This window comes from Salvia hispanica, chromosome 2 (genome assembly GCF_029641045.1).
Source record: "Salvia hispanica isolate PSC_SH4W2 chromosome 2, Shi_PSC_v1, whole genome shotgun sequence".
Classification (NCBI taxonomy): Eukaryota; Viridiplantae; Streptophyta; class Magnoliopsida; order Lamiales; family Lamiaceae; genus Salvia; species Salvia hispanica.
Window position 1 is genome coordinate 44776284 of NC_142693.1, and position 25615 is coordinate 44801898.

At 34.4% G+C, this 25615-nt stretch overlaps 1 pseudogene; it reads left to right on the forward strand.

Annotated features, from left to right (window-relative positions):
- The first annotated feature begins 9129 nt into the window (after window positions 1-9129).
- LOC125198505 (uncharacterized) overlaps window positions 9130-25615 on the forward strand; it is an 81343-nt pseudogene continuing 64857 nt past the window's right edge.

Sequence of the window (25615 nt, forward strand, 5' to 3'; positions counted from 1 at the left end):
AGTCTAGATCTAATATTGTGAAGAATCCACTATTACAACGTCTGTAATTAAATGCAAAAATGCCTTTTTAATTGACTATGAAAATACTTTTTTATGTTACTAGTGCTCCATCCAATATTTAAGTATTCTGTCGGTTAGTTAATTAAATTTATTTCACTCATATAAATATAATATATTTTTTTAATTGCCAAACACATAAATAATATATCCGATTTTATAGAATCATAGTCCCTCCGTTACATGTTATTAGATCCATTTCTTTTCGACACAGAGTTTAAGAATAGTGTTTAAATCGATTGTGAATAAAGTAAGAGATAATAAAGTAAAAGAGAGATGTATTTTTCGTCAAAAATATAAATGACTTAATTAATTTAAAACATTCAAAAATAGAAAAATGACTCTATTAATATGGAACGGAGGGAGTATTTTCAATAACCTTAATCTCTAATGTTATTATTTTGTTAACAAATAAAATTATTTTTCAATTTTTTTCATTAAATTTAAATCCTTTAATTTCAGATTTTTCTTCTAGATAAAAAAAATCATAGAATCAGTAGTAAGTATACCGGAGTTGTAAACAATGGATATAGCCTTAATTATATAATGGGATCCTATACATTTTCACATTCTAGTTAGTTCAATAACCTTTAAAATGGTAAAACTAAATTATAAAGTTTTAATTCTCAATGATCTCATTCGAATATAAATTGATGTTTTTTTGGTAATGTTAAAAAATATTATTTGAGTAAAATAAGAAAGGGAGTGAAAAAAAAAATACTTATTTTAATGAAATATGTCGATTTGAACATTATTATCAAATAAAACACGACATTTTGTGCATCGTTAAGATAATTGTGAAAAATTAAAACTTCATAATATAATATTTCAAATTCTATAATTATGATATAAATTACCTAAACTTCATGATTTAATTAACTATCCAACCCTTACATAAAAATGCTATTAGAACTGAAAGTTTTCCATGGACTATATAAATTAATGATTACAAAAATGGACACCAATATATATTGAAGGTTTGAATGAACACAAAATGGACTAAACTAATGATTGCAAAAATGGACACCAACATATATTAAAGGTTTAAATGAACACAAAAAAGACTAAATTAACGATTGCAAATGGACTAAATTAATGATTGCAAAACTGTACTCCACTGTATATTGAAGGTTTGAATGAACACAAAATGTTCATGAATATCGACAGTGCCAGGTTAAGGTATAAAACGATAAAACTGTATAAATGTTACTCCTAGTAATTATCTATTAAATCTTCAAACAACAAATATATATATTGTCATCGTAATATTTTATTTAGTAAGTGTATGTATAATAAAAATAAAAGACATATTTATTGGAAAAGAATGGCATCACTATATATTGAAGGTTTGAATGAACACAAAATGTTCATGAATATCGACAGCGCCAGTTTAAGGTATAAACCGTTAAAATTGTATAAATGTTACTCCTATTAATTATCTATTAAATCCCCAAACAACAATTATATATATTGTCACTGTAATATTTGATTTAGTAAGTGTACGTATAATAAAAATAAAAGACACATTTAATAGAAAAGAATGACATCATTAGATATGTAGGTTTCGTCTAACTTTAAGTTAATGGAGTACTACTTATCGCTCAACTTTACCTTGGTTGGTTTCTAAATTTTATTTCTGTCAATTGCTTTACATTGTCATTTTAGATTTATAACATAAATTAACTACTAAAAAAATGAATAAAAAGTTAACAAAAGAATGTGCCACTAAAAATAGAAACGGATGATTAGGTCACATTCCATTTTGTATAACTTATTCTTATTCACATACTATTGGTACACGTACAATTTAAAATGACTCTTACATGTGAAACATCTATAAAATTAAGTATAGCGTTGAAATTCTGGCGTCAATTGTGGAATTTTTAAATTTCTTTCTAGTTTCATCAATTCATAAAGTTATTGCAATGTCTTAGTCAGTCATGTCAACTTCCACATTATGGCTGCAACGTTATTGTCTCAAGAGAAAATTTAATAATTAGGGAGCCCCGAGGCTCCACCATCCTATTCTAGTTGTCATAATTAGGTCTGATATTTTGTGAAACATTACAAAAATAGATATGAACACAACTATTAAATTAGTGTTAAAATTTATGTATTTGTGTGTGGACCGAAATCAACTCGATAAAGACATAGTAATTTAAAAATAAAGATAAATTAACAAAAATTATATGCCCTTAAATTTTAAACCGATTTTTATTTTAATCGATTTTCATATAAATTACTTATTCCTTTGCTTGATTAGCCTTTTATTATATTTGTTAAGTTAAATCACTATCAATTACATGGATTATATGGAAATATAAAAAATATGGATAACCAATGCAACAGAATGGTGCCATTTAATTAGAGAATTTATATAAATTGAAGTATGATAAATTAGCCGATTTTAATAGAGTTGCATCATATGGTTTGCCTAGTTATTTTATTCCATCTACTTGCAATTATATCTTATTCAGGGTGCAATTACTTTTGATTTTTAAATTGCACTTAAAAAAATTCTAAAATAGATTGAAAATATAATTATCTTATAATTTTAAATTAATTTCTTATAGAAATTTATGTTTATAATAAAAAATATAATAGGATAGGAATAGCTATGATTATTTAAATTTTTTAAAATTATTTAATTTAGAATTTAGAGTTTTATAGTAATAGAATAATCGATGTGCATGATTATGATTATTAAAAAATTTTAAAATCATTAAATAATAAGATAACTGGGTGTGAATAACTATGATTATTTCGTTAATGATAATACTAAAAATTTAAGTATAACGTCATATTTTTAGCTTGGAATTTTAATAATTACTCTCTCTGTCCCATTAGAAATGAAACGTTTTCCTTTTTGGTCTGTCCCATTAAAAATGAAACGTTTCTAAAAATGGGAACAATACTCTCTCTACTTTTTCTTCTCTCTTACTTTACTCTCTCTTCATTAACTCACAAAACACCACTACATAAAATCCTGTGCCGAAAAGCAAATGTTGCATATTTAATGGGACGGAGGGAGTATTTTACAGTAAAATAATCGGATGAGAAGTACTATTATTACTTGATTGGATAATAACACTAAGAAAGTAAGTTTATATATATGCATGTAGTCGGTTATACAATTTAGAATTATAAGAGTTATTCAATAATATTATTAGATGTGATATTAATATTATTTCATTCGAGATAACAAGAAATTAAGTATAACTTGGAATTTTAAAATTATTTAATGATGAAATAATTAGATGTGAATGACTATTATGATTATTTTGTTTGATGATAACACTAAGATTGTAAGTATATATGCATGTAGTCGTTTTTATAACTTGAAATTTATAAAATTATTAATAATAAAATAATTGAATGTGAATGACTATGATTATTTTGTTTGATGATAATACTAAGAAAGTAAGTATATATGCATGTAGTCGTCCTAATAACTTGGGAATTTTTAAAATTATTTACTATATAAATAAATGGATGTGAAAGACTTTGATTATTTATTGATGCTAACATTAAGACATTAAGTATTTATATGCATATAATCATTTTTATAATTTAATATTTTTAAAGTTATTTAATAATAAAATAATTCAAATGTGAATGACTATGATTAAATTGCTGGATGATAATACTAAGAAATTAATTATATATGGATGTAGTTATTTTTATAATTTAAAACTTTATGTATTAAGTATTTAATATTAAAATAATTGGACGTGAGAAACTCCTATTATTATTGTGTTGGATGATATGTAGCTAGTTTTTTAGTAACTTAGAAAATTTAAAATTTTTTAATACTAAACTATATGGATGTGAATGACTATGTGATTATTTCATTTAATGGTAGCACTAAGATATTAAGTGAATATACATGTAGTCATTTTAGAATATAAAAATTAATTAATAATAAATAATGGATGCAAATATATTATTATTACGTTGGATGATAACACTAACAGAATTAAGTATATATGCATATTCATTTTCATAACATATAATTATAAAAATTATTTAATAATAAAAATAATCTGACGTGAATGACTATGATTATTTCGTTTGATGTTAACACAATTAAATTAAGTATTTATGCATGTAATCATTTTTATAAAATCAGCCAATAATAAATAATGTGACTATGATTAAACTTTCTGATAATAACACAAAGAACTGAAGTATATATGCATGTAATTGTTTTTATAACTAAGAATTATAAGAATTATTTAGTTATAGAATAACAAGCAGCGGAATATATTAACATAATTTCGTTGGATGATACACTATGAAATTAATTATATAATAATGTAGTCATTTTTATAACTTTAAATTTTAAAATTGCTAATAATAAAATAATTGAATGTGAAGACTAGCTATGGTTATTTCGTTTGATGGTAACACAAAGAAATTAGGTATATATGCATATAGTTAATTTTATAATCTAGAAACTAAAAGATTATTTAATAATAAATTAATTGAATGTGAATGACTATGACTAAATTGTTGGATTATAATACTTAGAAATTAAGTATATAGCCATTTCTTCGTTACTTAAAATTTTATGAATTACTTATTTAATAATAAAAAATTAGATACAAAATACTAATATTATTTCTTTGGAGATAACACTAAATATATAAACTAAAAAATTTGTAGGTATATGATGCAGTCATTTGTTATAAGTGGAAATGCAATTCATGTATGTTATCTATGGAATTGATTACTAAACGTTTCTTAAATGTGTACATATTGATTATGGTAAATTTAATTTTCCTAAATGAGCATAGAAGGCTAATTATGTAAATTTTAAATTAAATAATAATCATAAATTTATTGTAAATTATAAATACCTAAAATATCCAATTTTGTATATACAATTTTATTAATTTATCATTACTCTTTAATTTAAAGATAAAGTATCTTAAATGTTGGATTTGGATTAAATTATCTTAAATTATCTTTAAGAATAAAGATAAATTATCTATATAATAATTTAATGTTGGATTTGGATTAAATTGAGTCAGATTCAAAAAATCTGTTATTAAATCAAGCATTGTTGCATATAAAGTTGTTGCACACATTTAATACGAATCATCAAGATATTTGGGTACATAACGATTGTTATGGTATACTTGCACAAAAAAAAAGATATTCCATGTATTTGTGTCGTGGGGAAATAGTGGGGGACCTGTAATTGCAATAGACTTATAGACATATCAATAATCTTGGTTTAGATAAATTTTTCTCAAACAATAATTAATGCCACTTATAGGTAGTACTCCCTTGTTTCCATGTTAATTGTGTCATTTTTCTATTTTATAATATTCTAAGACAATTGAGTGATTTTTATTTTTGGTTCTCTCTTACTTTATTCAACGTTACTTAACACACTATTCTTTTGTGTCATTTTTCTATTTTGTAATATTCTAAGACAATTGAGTGATTTTTATTTTTGGTTCTCTCTTACTCTATTCAACGTTACTTAACACACTATTCTTAATCTTCATTTCGAAAAGAAGTGTCTCTATTAATAAGGAACGGCGTGAGTATTTGGTTGAGATCTAGTAATTTCTAATTAGAGATGTCAAGTAGGGCCATGTCTAAAGTGAGCTGGGCTAGGCCTATGTTTTATTGGGCCCAGTCTAATCCAAACCCACATTGCAAGTAGGTTGGGCCAGCTAAATCATTATACTTGGCGATTGATTCTAGGGGTGGGTCGATACGATATATCGTATCGAAAACGTTGTATCGTGTATCGTATCGAAAATATTGATATGAAAGAATTTCATATCGTTATCGTATCGAAAGTTTCGATATAAAAAAATTTCATATCGTTATCGTATCGATATTTCGATATATCGTACCGAAATTCGATATATCGTTAAATATCGATATATATCGAAAATTTCAATATATATCGAAAATAAAATATCAATTTATATCGAAAATATCGATATATCGTATTTTCGATATAAAACGACAAATCGCGATATAAGGAAATTCATATCGTTATCGTATCGAAAACTTACGATACGATATCATATCGTATCGAAAATTACGATATATCGAAAATTCGATAATTTTTCGATATTTTTCAATACGATACGAGCGATATATCATTTTTTCGGTATTTTTCCCCAGCCCTAATTGATTCATTTTAAGTTTACACAGAAATGCTATGTTTACACAGAAAAAAGATAATAACCTTAGCGATTGATTAATTTTAAGTTTTATGAAATAAAGATCTCCTTTTTCTCCTTGTTCCTTCTTCAAGTTCATCATTACCATGCGTTCTTCAATTATCAGTTTCTATACGGCATAAATAGTTTTGGTGATAGATCCCATCTATTTTATATATTTTATATAAGAGTGGATAACCCTCTTTTCTTATGAGGCATTTTAAAGAAGTGAGTGGCCCATTTCAAGAATGGTGTTCAAGCAGGGCCCAAATCGATGATGAAATTTATCTCTTTTATCTCGTCTTGTCTACCTATGTGATGGAAGTCCAATGAGTCATTCCTGCCCACACGTGAAGGGGCATGTTAAATATCATAAATCTTATCCCACATCATCTTGGTGAAAATCATACCTCTTCTATTCCCTTTGTCCACGATTTAAACTCTCACTTTGACTCAATGCGAGTTTTAAGAAATGCGAAGGAAAATGAGTCGAAAAGGTTAATAGATGTAGGTCCCACTTCATATATTAGTTTTATAATAGAAGGTGAGCGTAACGAGTTAGTAGAAAATGACATATCTAGATATTATTTTGTGGATGAACGATAATAAATGTGAACATTATTTTGTGGATGGACAAAATTGACATATCTAGATATTGTTTCGCAAACAAAGGGAGTATATAAGAGTGGATAAGCTCTCCTTATGTGAGAAAAATTTCCTAGTCAAGGAATACCAAAGTGGCAATCCTATTTGATATGTCACACCTTTAAAGTAACGTTTGACAAATAGAAATATCTAAAATCTCAATTCCAACTAGATATATAAAATATGGAAACAATCTAAGTATAAATGTACACCATTTATTATACGGAAAGATTGCACATTCGAGTACTACACTATATATACGCACATACTATATTATATATACAGGGGGGGGGAGTGTTATATTGCTAACTCAATACCTAATTGCTAACTACAACTAAATAATAGCCATTAGATATTCAAATTAAGGGCTTAGATCATCAACCACGAAATGTCAATACGATCAACAAAAACGTGAATAAAACCATATGATTAATTCCATAAAATATCAATAGGGGTATTAATGTCAATTAACTACATGTTTAGTTATAACTAACTTTTAAAAGAAATCCCAAAACATTAAATTCATATAACATATATCAAATTAAAGATAATTTTATAAGGATTCCAACGATATCATACATGCATATGTTCCGACGTCAAAATTTGAAAAAAATTTCGAAATTTTTTCAATTTTTTCGTAAAACAGAAATGTCAACATACTATATAAAATATGTCAATATAATACATGTAGAATGTCAATATAAGCAATGAGTTGACATTCTTAAAGCATTGTGTTGACATTCTCAAAGCATTGTGTTGACATTCTCAAAGCATTGTGTTGATATTTCCGAAACACTATATTGATATTTTCATCTAAAACCCTAATTTGACATTTTTTTTTATCTTTTTTTATTTTATTAATAAAAACAAAAATTACACGTGGCAAATTGTAGACCACACGTTTTCTAAAATCCTATGGCCTTAAATTAGTTGTAGTTAGCAATTAAGTGATGAGTTAACAATTGATCACTCCCCTATATATATACAACATATAGGTTCATCATTTCATGAATTAAAATTATTAAATGATTTATTCACTCAGACATCTTAGACGTAAATTAATATAAAAAAATTTATCACATCACCCATTTTATAAATAAAAAAATGTAGACAGATAAAAAAAAGTTTAATTATAACTTCAAATTTGATGGCATTAAACACTATATAAATTAAATTAATACATACAAATGATTATGTAGTGTATACATTAAATAATTATATGGGTAATTATATAGTGTATATATTGACTGTATGAATATTATACATTATGTTAAGTTATAAAAATAGTTATTAATAATAAGATAATCTAATTTTATTATTAATAATAGCTATAAAATGATCTAAAAACTAATTTAATTACATTAATCATTTTCAATATATCATGAAAAAACTTCATAAAAATAATAAGACAAATGATTATTGCAATTTAAAGAAATTAAATAAAATTTTATAAACTAAAACTACTATTAAAAAAGAAATTGCTCGTCATTTCAATTACTATATATTATGTGGGTAGGTTTGTGTTAAAATGACAACTCCTCTTAAAATGACACCGTGACACCACTTATACAACAATATTATAAACGCTACACAGCAAGATCCAACACGTTAGACGTGTTGGATATTGCTGTTCAAGAAAAATTGCTGTTTAAAGACCAACACATTGCTGCCCGTCTTTTTTTTTTTGCCACGTGGCAGCTTATTATTCGTCCGCGTGTACAAATGATTGGCTAAGAATGGTGGTATGATATTATTTTAACGGGTGGTGGCACCCTAACATGCGGTGTTTATATATAGTGTGTCTAGTATAGAATACGCATAAATTTCCCATATAATAAATGGTGTACATTTATATTTAGATTGTTTCCATATTTTATATATCTAGTTGGAATTGAGTTTTTATATATTTCCATTTGTCAAAAGTTTAAGGGTGTGACATATCAAATAGGATTGTCACCTTGGTATTCCTTGACTCTAGGGAATTTTTTCTCTTATTTATGATGCTTTTAAGGAGTAAGTGACTCATTTCTAATAAATAATTATTCCCTCCATCCCAAAAGACGGACCAATTTTTCTAATAAGAAAAGTTTTGAACAAACACACATCACTAATAATATGATACGGACAATCTACCAATACTATTTCCACCTCCCTCTTTCTTAATTTTTCTATATCTATTTTATTTTATCAATTCCACGTGAAACTTTATCAATTTTTGAGTACTACTTACTTAAGAAAATAATTAACGGTAGAATTAGAGTGTATCTCATTTTCCCCAATCTCTCCGATTATTCATCATCACTACAATTTCTCCGACGCTTTTAGATTCTTCCACGGCGCCGCCGCCACTACAACCACCAACGCCTCCTTCGGGTTCACCAGACGACGTCTTTCAGTCCTAGTCGATGCACTGTGGGGCTTAGCTTTGCACCCCACACCAAAGCACTACCCATACCTAAAACCTAATCTAGATATTTTGCTAGTTCCACCACCGTGCATCCGGCGTTAGGATGCTTCGCGGTTAATTTCGATTTCTGCATTGATTCATCCATCGGATTCGTCTTGTAATCAACGGAAATGGCGGGACAGAATCCGAATATGGATCAATTCGAGGTGTATTTCCAGATAGCTGACGTGGATCGGGATGGGAGTGAGGCCATTAATTTTCTCCAAGCTTCAAATTTGCCCAGACAAGTCCTCGCTCAGGTTCTACAAGTTGGTTTTCTATCTATTTTCTCTTTATCAGTGTGCATAGGAAAATAGTTTCTTCTGCTCTTTAACCAGTAACCAACTCCCCATCTTAAGATTGCTAAGTGGTTTGTTCCTTTGCCACATATTTCGGAAAAAGTGTCTCAATTCGCAAACCTTTCAAAATTTATGATTAAATTTGCTGTGCTTTCAAATGTGCTTTCCAAATATGAGACAGTGGCATGCAAATTTTTTATAATAAGGGATTTTTGAATTTTTATCTATTTATTCTTCTTTTTTTCGTATTATTTATCCCCACAATATTTAAAATTGACTTGATTACCCCTTTCACCACAATTTAGATTTTATTTTCACCCAATTTCTTCTTCCTCCTACTTCCCTAACCATCCTGTTCCAGACGTTTTCTTTCTCCAATATTATTTTGCTGATCTAATTTTGAACCACAACCACAGACACATATATAAACACAGTAGAGTTTAATCATCTACTACTACATTTTATGCTATTAGTAATTCATTTGATCGATTTTGTTCCTTGAACTTCTTCATCGTCCAAAACCCCCAATTTTCCCTTATAAGCCTACACACAATCACGATATTCAACAAAGAGAGTGTTGTTAGGAAGCGTGATCGGAACGAAGAGTGTATTCAATTGAAATAGGATGTGAATGGTGAGCAGAAGGAGGAGGGCAGAACGGAGAGAGGTCGGGGAAGAAGAACAGGAAGAGGAAGGAGAAGGTGTTTTATGCTGTTTTGTAGAGGATTCGATTCGGAGGAAGAACCTCGGAGAAGATGGCAATGGAGATATGATTTAATGGTGAATGCTTGATGATTGAATTCAATTAATAAAATGAGTATCCAATTCTTGATTAGCTGCTTAAATTCAATGGAGGCGGCCGTAATTACACAGAATTGTGTGAAAATAAAATTGGAGTAAAATTGCAATTAAAATTGTGGTAAAAATATTAGGGATAATTTATAAATATTGTGGGATAAATAATAAGAAAAAAGATGAGAAAATATATAAAAATTGCAGGTATATTTTCTCGTGGTTAGCATGCTCATTACTAGATGAGTAAATCATTTTTGCTTCTGTTAACTAATCATTGGATGTGGGAAGTAAGAAATCCAAGGTGCTTTGAGCATCGAAGCAGCAGAGCAGGTTCGGCTTTGTTAGGCTGATCTCGGTTGTGAAGGATACATTTGTTTTTGCCTTGAGGATTTAGACTATCTTAGCTTTGTACGAAGAGGCAGCTGAAACATTAGAGCTGTGAGGATTTGTGGGTTAAACTTGAGAGGCAGCTTAATCATCCTTGGGATTGAGAAAGAGAGCATTAAGTCCCATTGTTTTGAAGTAGGATGGGAGTAGGTTTGGATTCGTTCTCTGCTTCTTTTGTTTGTTGGTAACGAGTTTGTTTTGGGTGCATGTGTAAATTATCCGAAAATGTTTTTGAAATAAAGTGATACTTCTTTCCTTTGATGTTACTGACTATTAAGTATTAAGGCAACATAGAGTAGAGGTTTACACAGTGGTTCACCAATATATTAATCTTGAAGAAAGGCAGGGTATGTCATGCTCTCTTTCATCATAAACATTATATTTATGTCTGCGATTTATGGATGTCACTGAAAATAGTCCACATGGTGATAAGTGTTTTATTACAGTGCTGTGGCACCTATTGTAATTATCCTGCTGCTCTTATTTGAATTGAAGAGCTATTTATTGATTTAGCAAGAAATGTTGTGAAATTAGACCTCCAAATCTGTTACAACTACAGCAATACGCCCTTTGGAAAGTTTGTGTATAATGGATACTAAATAATTATACTATTGTGCAGATATGGACATTTGCTGATCAAAATCGACTCGATTTCCTGGGTCGTCAAGAATTTTATAATGCTCTTAAACTCGTTACAGTTGCTCAAAGCAAGCGAGAGTTGACCCCAGAACTCGTAAAGAATGCATTGTATGGTCTAGCTGAAGGGGTTGGCAGCGGAAGCGCTCACATAAATCAATTATATAATAATTATGATCTATTTAGCAGATTATTTAGACAATATCTATTCGCGTAATTATCACATGTATCATGCTCATAAGTCAAATAAAACATGCTTTAAATTAATTGAAACCTAAAACATGCTTTTCTAGGGTTTAGCCATTATACCTTGATGATTCTCCAAAGAATCGAAGATGGCTAGCGCCTTCTCTACGTGAAGATCTTTAGTACAAAACCACGGATCTTCTGTCTGGTTCCCGGACTGTAAACTGATATCAGGGTGGGCTGATCTCACCAGTGCACGACAGAAATCCTTTCCCACGGAGGAGAAGAAAAATCGTCCCTCTTCTATGAAGAGAGGGGGACGAATTTTTTTTTAAAAAAAATTATGTTTTCTGTCTCCTTTATTCTCCTATTTATAATAAGTCACATATTGGGCCCAGAAAGGGATCTATGGAAGGCTTTGGATATGGGCTCCTCCAATTAGCTTTTTACTAATTAAATTAAACCCAATTTAATATAAGCTTATAATTGGAATATTACGAGCAGCCACTACAGAAGTAATATTGCACTCCCCATCCAAATCTGAAATTATAAGTACTTCGGGTTTCCATTACTTGATATTTATTTCCCGCGCTTAAGATAGAAACATCCATTAATTAATTATTGTCTGCTATGGACTTAATTAATTAATATCTTATTTATTCCAAGAGAGGACTCAGCAAGAAAACTTATTTATTATTCATAGAGTAATTAAACTCCAACTAGCTAGGTTCCGAATAATAAAACCTTATTTCAAGCTTCTCTTGAGGATGTTATCAAACGAGACTCACCTCGCGCACGATTCAACATAATAGCAATCCTAGCACCGCTAGATATTAATCACCACTACCCAATATACCAGGCTTATTGGGTTGCGAAAAACCCGCACCATTTGGTAAGTCAAAGTAGTGCATAATCAATACCGTATGCTCAATGCTAACGTACATTGATTAAGAAATAACAATTTACAAGACCTCGTCTTTCAGTAGATAGCATAGAGACTGTCTCGCTGTTAGATCCATTCAGTGCTATACCACACCAACGTCATCTTATTTCAGTAAGACTTAGAAATAATCGGACTGACATTGCAACCTTTCACGATAGGTAGTCTAAGTCTATCTAGGTTGTGAAATTATACTTTTTCTTTGTTTAGAACTGACCGTGTTACCTTAAAGTGAACGACGCCCACAACCGGTCTACTAAAACAAAGACTTAGACTTTGTTAAGTTACTTATACATTTAAACATGTAATAAACATCTATTAAATGTAAAACATAACAGCATTATGACAAAAATAATCTGTTTATTCCTTTGGAAAATAAAATAAGAGTTTTAACAGTATTCAATCATTCGAAAGGTGATTTCTAGTATACAAACTCTAACACCAGCTTCATCCAAAAATTCCTCCTCCTCATATAAATCTTGGGCTACTAGCTCCTCAGTCTAATATAAAGGCAAATCCATCTCCTGCACAGTTAGCCGGACCTCAGGCACCCTTGCCAGGTACTGGTGTAAGTAGCCAGGCACTTCTAACTCAGCCAAACCAAGTGACAAAGCCTCCCCGGACTTTGCCTCCTAGTTCTGGATTTCAATCTAAGCCAACTATTGCAACCCATGGTATGCTTAGGACTGGTTTGATGACCACATCTCCTCCCCAAAATTCGTCTGAATCAGTATATCCCAAAGGATATAGCTCGCCTGCTTTGTAAACTAGAATATAGTCCTTAGTCTGTTTAAGGTACTTGAGTATGTTCTTTACTGCAATCCAATGCCCTTGGCCCGGATTAGACTGATATCTTGCTACCATGCCAACAGCAAAGCAAATATCAGGCCTTGTACAAAGCATAGCATACATGAGACTACCAACTGCCGAAGCGTATGGTATCCTTCTCATCTCTGCTATCTCAGATGCAATCTTAGGACACATCTCTTGAGATAAATGGATGCCATGTCTAAAAGGCAAGAAATCTTTCCTGGCATCCTGCATGCTGAAACGACTAAGTACAGTGTCGATGTAGGGCTCTTGAGATAAGCACAACATTCTTTTCTCACAGTCCCGTAGGACCTTGATACCTAGAATGTGTCCCGCGTCTCCCATATCCTTCATCTCGAACTGGTTTGACAACCACGTTCGTACTGATGACAACATCTTTTTATTGTTTCCAATTAGAAGAATGTCATCTACATATAAAACTAAGAACACCACATTCCCCTTCTCAACCTTCTTGTACACGCAGCTCTCGTTAGGGCATTTTTCGAATCCAAATTATGAACAGTTTGATCGAAACACTGATTCCATGATCTAGATGCTTCCTTGAGGCCATAAATGGCCTTCTTAAGCTTCCAAACCATGTGCTCTTTGCCCTTGACGGCATAACCCTCGGGTTGTTCCATGTAGATGGTCTCCTCAAGACTACCGTTCAAGAACGCAGTCTTAACGTCCATCTGCCACACATCCCAATCCATGTAAGCTGCTATAGACAATAGTATCCGGATCGATTTGAGCATGGTCACCGGGGAGAAGGTCTCGTCGTAATCGACACCTTCCTTTTGGGTATACCCCTTAGCCACTAGTCTTGCCTTAAAGACTTTAACTCGTCCATCGGGTCCACGTTTACGTTTGTATATCCACTTGCTCCCAATGGCAGTACAGCCTTCGGGTAGGACAGATAAATCGTAGACGTCTTTGTCTATCATAGATTGTAGTTCCGAATCCATTGCACTTACCCATTGGCAATGATCGACATCCGCCTGCGCCTCTACAAAATTCCAGGGATCTAGTACATTGCTGTCCGAGGAGTGATCCATAGATTCTCCCAAACCAATGTACATTTCGGGCTCATGAGAGACCCTCCCACTGCGGCGCGGCACTACAACATTAGGTGTAGAAGTTGAAGGTTCGGGAATTGGTTGTACTATAGGTACTTGTTCTTGGTTAATGGAACTTGTGACTGAAGTGAGCTCTTCAAGAGCCACCTCACTGTTGGGTTTATGATTCATAACGAAGTCTTCCTCTAAGAACGTCGCGTGAGTACTCACTATGACTTTCTTGTCTCGGAGACTATAGAATTAATAAGCTTTCGATCCTTTGGGGTATCCTATAAACAAACATACCTCTATCCTTGAGTCCAGCTTAGTTGGATCCTTTTCCAAAACATGAGCTGGACACCCCCATATCTTGAGATGCTCTAGATTGGGCTTGCGCCCAGTCCACAACTCATATGGAGTGGCAAGAACAGATTTTGACGGTAAATTGTCTAAAATGTGACTCGCAGAAAGCAAGGCATGTCCCCAAAACGAAATAGGCAGTCGTGCATAACTCATCATCGATCGGACCATGTTTAACAAGGTCCTGTTCCTTCTTTCAGCTACGCCATTCTGCTGGGGTGTGCCCGGCGCAGTCAGTTGGGATTCAATTCCCTCTACCGATAAGTAGTCCAAAAACTCAGCACTGAGGTATTCGCCTCCGCGATCAGATCGCAGGCTTTTGATACGTTTTCCATGATGCGTCTCAGCATAAGCCTTAAACTCCTTGAACTTGTCAAAAGCTTCAGACATAAAGCGCATCAAATAAACATATCCAACTTTCGAGTAATCATCAATAAAAGTGATGAAATAGCGAAAGCCGCCTCTTGCCTCGGTTGACATTGGTCCACACACATCAGTGTAAACGAGTTCTAGTACTTCCTTGGCCCTATTACCTTTCATCCTAAAAGGTCTCTTAGTCATCTTGCCTTTCAAGCAGGATTCACACGTGGAAAATGATTCAGTATCTAGTCCTTTAAGAAGGTCTTGATCCACGAGAGTTTGAATCCTCCTTTGGTTGGCATGACCAAGTCTAAGGTGCCATAAGTACGTTTCGTTCATTGAACTTGAAGGTTCCTTTCTTTTCTTTGAAATTTTCGATGCATTATTGAGTTCTAATTTGTGATTATTAAATTGTGTAGATATGATTGTGTACAGCTTGTTTTCCATGATACCACGACAGATATAAGAACCATCTTTCTTAATAACACAACTATCATTAAAAGAAATCAAATATCCATCAAAAACCAATTTAGAAACTGAAATTAAATTTCTTCTAAAAGAAGGTATCAACAAAACATTCTTCATAACCAAAAATCTATCACTACTAAAACGCAAATAAACGTCTCCCACTGCTACGGCCGCCACTTTTGTAGTGTCGCCCAGCTGGACTTCGATCTCTCCATCATATAGCCGTCTTGTCACCTGCATTAAGTCAGGATCAAAACAAATATGATCAGTAGCTCCAGTGTCTATAACCCAAGTATGAGATGAAGTTGAAGCCAAACATGACTCAACAACTAGAGCTTGGTGCATACCTGTAGCCTTGCCCTTTTTAGGGCAGTCTGGCTTCCAATGCCCCTTCTCTCCACACTTGAAACACTTTCCGGTTTGCTTCTTTCCCGACCTCCTCTTTCTCTTTCCCTTAGCTTCCTCAGGTGCGACCTGGTTTGTCACTTTCTTCTTTCCTGCGCCAGGCCTAGGGCCAGAGGAACGATTTGATGAACTGACCATCGCAGCCTTAGCTTGGTTCATGAGATCCTCTGCCGACTGGAGTTCAGTCAACAACTCAGCCAATGTGTAATTTCTCTTGTTCATCACAAAGTTGAGCTTGAACTGCTGAAAGCTGGGGGGGCAGACTCTGAAGGATGATAGTAACTTGGGACTCGGCATCAATGACACCTCCCAAAACCTCAATTTGATTGAGGTGGCTCATCATCTCGAGGACATGGTCCCGCACAGACGAGCCTTCCTTCATAGTCTTGCACATGATACTCCGAAAGGCTTGAGACTTAACCGTTCGATTCTGAGTACCAAAGAGATTTGTGAGATTTTCCATAATCTCGGTGGCAGTTGCCATGGCGGCATGCTGATGTCTAAGCACTGTTGACATGGAGGCCAACATATAACACTTAGCCATCTCATTTGCCTTATGCCACCGTCTATGGGCATCTCGCGCTGCTTGCGCGGTGTTAGCCGCCGACACTGGGGGCCGTGGAGTAGTGAGCACAAACTTGTACTCATCAGCCGTGAGAACGATGTCCAAATTTTGTTTCCATTCTATGTAATTTTGGCTCTCGAGTTTTTTTTCTTTAAGAATTGCAGAAAGAGGATTGAGTGACATGTTGACGATTTAGTTTGCACTGCAAAACAAAATATTTACTATTTGTCATAAACTTATGTGATGAAATTGAGTAGATTAACCATAAAACTTTTCAAATTCTCACAACTGTAAAATTAAAATGTTTTACCCTTAAGCAGAGGTCAATACACATTAAAATTTTAACATTTTTACTAGTCACAACACCGACGAATAGTCCAGAGACCGCAGCACGGCATGGCCGCCAAATGTTGCCTAAGCACGACCATCAGATTTAGCATTACAGAATCTCGTTTCTACAACACACTCCCATAACAATGCTCATGCGTTGATAACAAGACCAAGCTATCTCGTAAATTCTGTTTGAACTCCTGAAACTCGTAATTTCTTAAGATTATTGTCCCCACAGCATGGGTGGCGATAATATTGAAAATTACTTTCTAGTTCATACTATTTACATTTGAGAAGTCTACCTATATGAACTCTCTATTTCTTAGGATTATTGTCACCACAGCATGGGTGGCGATAAGATTCAGAAATTAGCTTCATAAGTTGTGGACCAATCGATGGAGACCATATACAAACTTAGTTCGTAATTATCGCTTAGATATTTAAGTTATTCATTAATTATCCTTAGCCTTAGTGCAGATTAAAGGCTTAATTAAATTCTGTTGGTATTTAATTGACTTGATAATTAAATCGTTTATAATCTTTTAAACATCTTATTAAAGGATAATATATTAATTACTAAAGTTTAATCCATATTCATGTCTTCTATAAGATTTATCTAAAATAATTAATTATTTATATCTTTGACGGACATGAATAAATAAACTTACATTAATTCCTTATTAAGATTGGGAAGAGAATAATATTTTATTATTTTAATGAAATCCTACATATCTATCCTTATTAGGATTTTAGATATATAATATAATTAGGAAACTATTAAATTATTCTTGTCCACATCATCTAGGATTAAAAGATATCCCTAGATATGGTCAATAATCTAAATATTCCTAAAATCTAGGGAAATCTTCCCAAATATTTTATTTCCATTATATAATAATATTTTAATGATATCTTTAAATTTAGAAATCAAATAATCATTAAAATTAATATTTCATCGTTATCTCGTCGTACGAGGTTGGCACGTACAACGAACGACGAAAAATCAGCCGGGAGATTCTTGCCGGAACGGCGAGTTCGCCGTCCAGCTCTCTCCGGCAGCCCGCGCGACCGCGCGGCTGCTTCCTTCTCCTTTTCCATCGCGTGAAGAACGCCGACTACACTCTTCATCGTCTCCGACCAGAACGCGGCGAGTCCCGCGATCCTCCGGCCGATCCCTTCCGCCGCTGTCGACTTTGCTCGAACCAGCCGCATCCGCTCAAGGCGGCGCAGCACCGGTCCGACGTCATGCAGCTAGGGTTCGACTAAGGTTAGGGTTTAGGCTAGGGTTAGGGTTTCCGGGTCGGTAGAACCGCCGCTGCTCTCGGACGAGCAGCGACTTCCGTCGATGGCCGGCACCGTCGATCGCCGTGAATTCTGGAGAAGATCAGGCGCGGTCTTGCCGGCGACGTGGACGAGCCCATGCTCGTGTTCACGTTGCCCAGTGATCGCCTCCTTACTCCCACTCGTTTAGACAATATCTATTCGCGTAATTATCACATGTATCATGCTCATAAGTCAAATAAAACATGCTTTAAATTAATTGAAACCTAAAACATGCTTTTCTAGGGTTAAGCCATTATACCTTGATGATTCTCCAAAGAATCGAAGATGGCTAGCGCCTTCTCCACGTGAAGATCTTTAGTACAAAACCACGGATCTTCTGTCTGGTTCCCGGACTGTAAACTGATATCAGGGTGGGCTGATCTCACCAGTGCACTAGGACTTAAATAGAGAAGACAGAAATCCTTTCCCACGGAGGAGAAGAAAAATCGTCCCTCTTCTATGAAGAGAGGGGGACGAATTTTTTTTTAAAAAAAACTATGTTTTCTGTCTCCTTTATTCTCCTATTTATAATAAGTCACATATTGGGCCCAGACAGGGATCTATGGAAGGCTTTGGATATGGGCTCCTCCAATTAGCTTTTTACTAATTAAATTAAACCCAATTTAATATAAGCTTATAATTGGAATATTACGAGCAGCCACTACAGAAGTAATATTGCACTCCCCATCCAAATCTGAAATTATAAGTACTTCGGGTTTCCATTACTTGATATTTATTTCCCGCGCTTAAGATAGAAACATCCATTAATTAATTATTGTCTGCTATGGACTTAATTAATTAATATCTTATTTATTCCAAGAGAGGACTCAGCAAGAAAACTTATTTATTATTCATAGAGTAATTAAACTCCAACTAGCTAGGTTCCGAATAATAAAACCTTATTTCAAGCTTCTCTTGAGGATGTTATCAAACGAGACTCACCTCGCGCACGATTCAACATAATAGCAATCCTAGCACCGCTAGATATTAATCACCACTACCCAATATACCAGGCTTATTGGGTTGCGAAAAACCCGCACCATTTGGTAAGTCAAAGTAGTGCATAATCAATACCGTATGCTCAATGCTAACGTACATTGATTAAGAAATAACAATTTACAAGACCTCGTCTTTCAGTAGATAGCATAGAGACTGTCTCGCTGTTAGATCCATTCAGTGCTATACCACACCAACGTCATCTTATTTCAGTAAGACTTAGAAATAATCAGACTGACATTGCAACCTTTCACAATAGGTAGTCTAAGCCTATTTAGGTTGTGAAATTATACTTTTTCTTTGTTTAGAACTGACCGTGTTACCTTAAAATGAACGAAGTCCACAACCGGTTTACTAAAACAAAGACTTAGACTTTGTTAAGTTACTTATACATTTAAACATGTAATAAACATCTATTAAATATAAAACATAACAGCATTATGACAAAAATAATCTGTTTATTCCTTTGAAAAATAAAATAAGAGTTTTAACAGTATTCAATCACTATCAAGGTGATTTCTAGTGTACAAACTCTAACACCAGCTTCATCCAAAATCCATCCTCCTCAGATAAATCTTGGGCTACTGGCTCCTCAGTCTAGTATAAAGGTAAATCCATCTCCTGCACAGTTAGCCGGACCTCAGGCTCCCTTGCCAGGTACTGGTGTAAGTAGCCAGGCACTTCTAACTCAGCCAAACCAAGTGACAAAGCCTCCCCGGACTTTGCCTCCTAGTTCTGGATTTCAATCTAAGCCAACTGTTGCAACCCATGGTATGCTTGGGACTGATTTGATGACCACATCTCCTCCCCAAAATTCGTTTGATCCTCTTGGTGGGAATGTGGATGGCTCCCAGCATGGAATTTCTTCTCAAGTAAGCAACAACATCTTGATTCCTTCTGCAACTCAGGGTAACATTGGCCAAACAGCATCAGCTATGACTCAACTAAAAGAGCCAGAGATCAATGGGTCACTACAATCTTCATCCTCCACCCAGGTCAGAAAGGACGATCCAAAACCACTTTCAACAACAGGGAATGGTTTTTCGTCAGACTAGGTGTTCGGAGATGTGTTCTATGCATCATCTTCTCAAGCACAACAGAATTCCTCTGGACCTGCATATCCAACAAGTAACGGACCTGTTTCATCGACGGGGAATTTGGTGTTAACTAGAGACCTCTCTTCAGTTAAACAAAGTGGTGTTTCTCAACCTCCAACTATTCAAGCTCAGCAATTCCAAGCCGTTGGGCAAGCAAGCCAGCATGTTTCAGCACATAAACCTCCTCCGTTTCCTGCTGCAGCTGGACAACATCCTCCTGCAGCTGGACCATCTAAGGGTCCTTGGCCAAGAATTACCCAGTCTGATATTCAGAAGTATGGCAAGGTGTTTGTGCAAGTTGACACTGACAGAGAAGGGAAAATTAGTTGCGGACAAGCACATAATTTATTCTTGAGTTGGAAGTTACCTAGAGGTATGCCCTAATTCATTTGTGACTGAAAAAGCTAGTTTGATTTGACTTTTTCTGATCTGTTTTCTTCTTTTCTAGACGCTGGATATTTTCCCACTATCCTGATATCTATTGGTGCTCAATTATTGCAGTTTCATCTTGTATATAAGCAGTTTCTTTTCTATCTTCAGCAGGTCAAAACTGATTTGAAGGGTAATAGTCATAGCTACCTTCTGAAATAATTTATGATGAGTTCTTCTGTCTTTGTTGTAGCTGCTCTTGCTGTGTTACTATTTCTTATGTAAAGCAGTATTTTTATTTCAGTTGTGTTGTAGTGCTCAGTTAAGCTACATGTCAACCTTTCATTCAAATGATATGTTGATATCTACAGTTGTCTGTCTAGATTCTTTTGATGATTGAAAGCTTTCAGGAGGTCAACATACTTTATTTATGGTTGGATATCATAGGCCTAGTGGGATCTAAGATGTATTATAGTGTGGTAATCATGAAGTTTGAGTGCAGTGGTGAGGGGAGTATCTATCCCTCACCCAGTGCCTTATCTGATTTTATCCAATTGTGAGGGTTTCATTAGTTATAAAAGGGTGAAGTACTGTGGGGGACATGAGGGGTCTATTTGTCCATACCATGTGGTGGTTGCCTTTGGGTTGAAAGAATAAAGTTTCAAACTTAGGTGGGTTACTTTTAATGGTATTTTCTGATCGTATCCTATGATTGTTTGTATTCTTTATAAAAGCATGTCATCCTTGTATGATTGTCTGACATCATTTAAAAAAAACTCTCTGCTATCAAGGCTTGTGCTATAAAGGCTGCATCCTGCTTGTTTTCCTGATATGAATTGTTGTATTTGTTTTATTAGAGATCTTGAAACAGGTCTGGGACTTGTCTGATGAAGACAATGACAATATGCTTTCCTTGAGGGAATTCAGTGTTGCGCTTTATTTGATGGAGCGATACAGGGAAGGACGTCATCTTCCTACAGTACTTCCCCACTCTTTTATACTAGACGACACATTGTTTCCCGCCCCAAGTCAACCTACTGTTGTGCATGGTGTTACATCTTGGAGACCACCTTCCGGTTGGAATTTTATTCTGTTCATCTAAAACATCTATGTTAAAATTTAGTAACTTGACTGAAAATCTGTCTATTCTTTGTAAGGTTTTCAACAATCCCAAGGGGCTAACAATGCAAGAGCTATACCTTCTGCTGGTCCTGGAAGGCCTCCACGTCCAGCCGCTGTTCCCCATCCTGATGAGCCCAATCAACAAAAGGCTAAAGTACCAGAGCTGGAGAAGCATCTTCTGGACCAGCTTTCCACAAAGGAGCAAAATGCTTTGAATAAGAAGTCTGAGGAGGCAAAGGATGCTGAGAAAAAGGTATTTATTTTATACCGTTGTTCTATTTCTCCAGAATTTCATTCTTGTTGTGAATACTGTTTTTGTGCTTCAAAACTGGATGGAGAGGTTACTCTAGTCTAGTCTCATTGTGAATACATATGTATCTGGACTACCTCTTCTATCCAACCCATGCTTTTCCTCGTGTTTTTTTTGCATACTTCTATTCTTGTTGAAGTCACACTTTAATAGTATGGTCAATGCACAACTTGGAAATCAACATTTATGAAGCGAATTAGATATCTGGTTTCTTTTTAAAGCAAAATGCTTTAATACTGATCAAACTAGTATAATTGCTTCTTATTTTTCTCAACATATCTCCAGAGATTTTAATTTAACTAGTTACTCATCGTGGTTAGTGCATCGTTGATCATGAAACTACTCATTGTTGCAGTTATTTCTCACACATCAAGTGCCCTTTTTTATAGGTAGCTAATTTTAGACCAAAGAATTTAACTTCCTTTCATCTGACTTTCTCTCTCCCATACACATGAACACAGAGATTCTCAAGCACACAGGAAGTAAAAATTAAATTTCAAAGTAACTTTCAGTAGAATGACGGGATATGTAGCTTGAACATTTGTTTTACTAGAGAAATCCCCCAACACTGAGCATCATTATGGGATGAGAAATCCCCACAGCTTAAAGTAACCTTACTACATATGCAATTTGAATCATTTACAACATCTGACACAAAATAGGGCATTATCTTTCACATTGGAGCATTATCGAACCTTCGTTTATTTGAACATGCGATCTCTTCTATACAGGTAGAAGAACTGGAGAAGGATATTCTGGAAGCTAAATAAAAAGTTCAATTCTACCATGCTAAGATGCAAGAACTTGTGAGTTCGCCATTCATTTCTTATGTGATGATGAAAATACGGGCATAAAGAATCATAGATGCAAATTATGTGCGGGATCTACACCTGTCAGTTTTTAATCTCAAAACTGATCTTGTTTGAGGATTTTCATTTTTAGCTTAAGTTGCAATAGCATTCATTATATGTCATTATCTCTCTGTCAACTTCTACATTACCGAATTTCTACTTACACTTTTTAGTTTTTTGTCCTTTTGTCATAATACGAAACTAATAATAATGAGAAATTCCCTTTTGGTTTCTTGTGAACTTATGACAGAGCTACTGCATTCCTGATGTACCATTTGATTTCAGGTCCTGTACAAAAGTAGATGTGACAGTAGGTTGAATGAGATCTCTGAAAAAGTTGTAGGTGACAAGAGAGGGGTATATTCTTTGATATGACTTATTCATGTTCATCTTTCTATTTGTTGACTCATTTGTCTGAGCTGTCCTTCCTCAGGCTGAATTATTATCAAAGAAATATGCAGAGAAGTACATGCAGGTCGGAGATGTAGCTTCAAAATTAACAATTGAAGAGGCCACCTTTCGTGATATTCAGGTAACCGTTATGTTTGGCTTCCCTCTGCTCTATGTCAATGTATTGGCAATTATATACGATTCTCATTCCTTTCAGACATCAGATGATACTCTTTCGATCATTCTGTATGTAGGAGAAAAAAATGGAACTTTATCGAGCAATTGATAAATTGGACCAAGAGAATGCGGATGGTGCTCAGGTATGTACCACCTCCAATAAATTTAGTGGACAGTTGAAAATTTCAGAATAAAAAAGGTTCAGTGTCCACCAGGATCGAGCTAATCAAGTCCAATCAGATCTTGAGGTGCTAGTGAAAACCTTGAATGAACAGTGCAAAACTTACGGATTACGTGCAAAACCAACTTTACTCCTTGAGCTTCCATTTGGTAATCATAATATATGCATGCCTACATGCCAATCTGCATCTCTTGTAATTTTATATGATTGAAAACCACTTTATTAGCCCTATTTATGCAAAGTATGTTTTGCCACAAGTTATTGGTATTTCAAATTATTTGTCTCTGCAATCTAATTATTGTGTGGTTTGTATATCAAAACCTGGTATTATTTTTATGCATGTTTTGCGCTAAAAATCTAAATATTATTCTTGAAACATGTAATGTTTGTTGTCAATAATCTAGAGCCTCACAGCTTCGGGGCTCTCTATTTTTTAAGTTATTTTTCTCTTGCTACATGGTTTTAGTGTTTGTTTCTTGCGTGATTGAAAAGAGGTGATTTACACGGTGTGCGCACAGAAAGAATATAATAGGTTTCCTTGGTCCAGCAAATCCTCTAGATCACGCGGTCTAGGAACACGTTGGTCGTCGGAAAATCCTGGTCGTCGGACACACAGAGCACGCTTTCAAAAACCCTCAACCACTTTACTAAACCTAGTATAGGGAAGTAGGGATCGATCCCACAGAGATGGATGCGTAATAATCATGTTCAAGGATTTGGACTTGTTTTTGGGGTTGGCTGCTGCCACGCATTTTTCTTGGGTTGAGGAAAATAAACTTAACTTGGGAATTTAAAACTGCTACGCTAATAGCTAGATCTAGGCGAAACACAAAAGCATGCACGAAAACTACTCGAACTATCACTAGATCTAAGAAACTACTCTAATTACCTAGACCTGGGAAACAAACTGACCGTGGGGACCATGACTGAAAAAGCAGAGTACGGACGAAAAGCTGGCAAAACAACTAACTCTGGTACTAACGAACAACGACATCATCTTCTTCAACCAAATTGCGTAAAAACTCAGAATAAAAATAACATGAACCAAATCGGAACAGAGCAGACTGAATCTAAACCATTTTAATGAGTAACAATGAAGAACTAAACAGATCTACAGATGCTAGACGAAGTAAAACAGAAAGCAAGCGGAAAACTCAAAATCCATGCACAACTCAACCTCCTCGCTTCGAATCCAACCTCAGACGCTAAATCCACTCCGGATCCAAGCGTCTGACACAAACTCCAACCAAAAGAAACAATCAATCAACAAACCACAGATCTATCACAAAATTCCCAGATCGAGTACTACCGCAGCAAAAATAGAGATCGACATATAACTTGTCACAATAAACTCTCAACAGCAGGATCTATGTAAATCAACTTGAACAGATCACAGATAAACGCAAATAAACAGAGTGAATAGATAATCAGTAGCATCGACAACCGAATCGACTCCCAAAAGTGAAGTTCGACCGTGAAAGTGCAAAACAAACTGAAATTTAAAGAGATTGTATCTTCGCCCACACGCGGACGGTGTTGCAACTGAAACTTTGTGAAGAAATGAACCCCTTCGTAACCCAAACTACCCCAGATCTCCCATTCCCAAGTGTGTGTTATGTGTGTGAGCTAAGAGTGAGCGAAAAAAAGTGATGATTTGTGTGTTGCATGCTCTTCTATTTATAGGCGTTGGAGTGGGGCCCAGCGAGGTATAGATAGACTTTGTTGCCCTCAGCTACTGACTCCCTCCTTCACGCCTTCTTTTTCCTTAGATTCTGCTCATTTTACTTCATTCCTTCGCTAGATTGTTTCCTTCAACACTTCCTTGATCTAGCGATTCTGTCACACACCTGGCTTATAAACCGTGTTA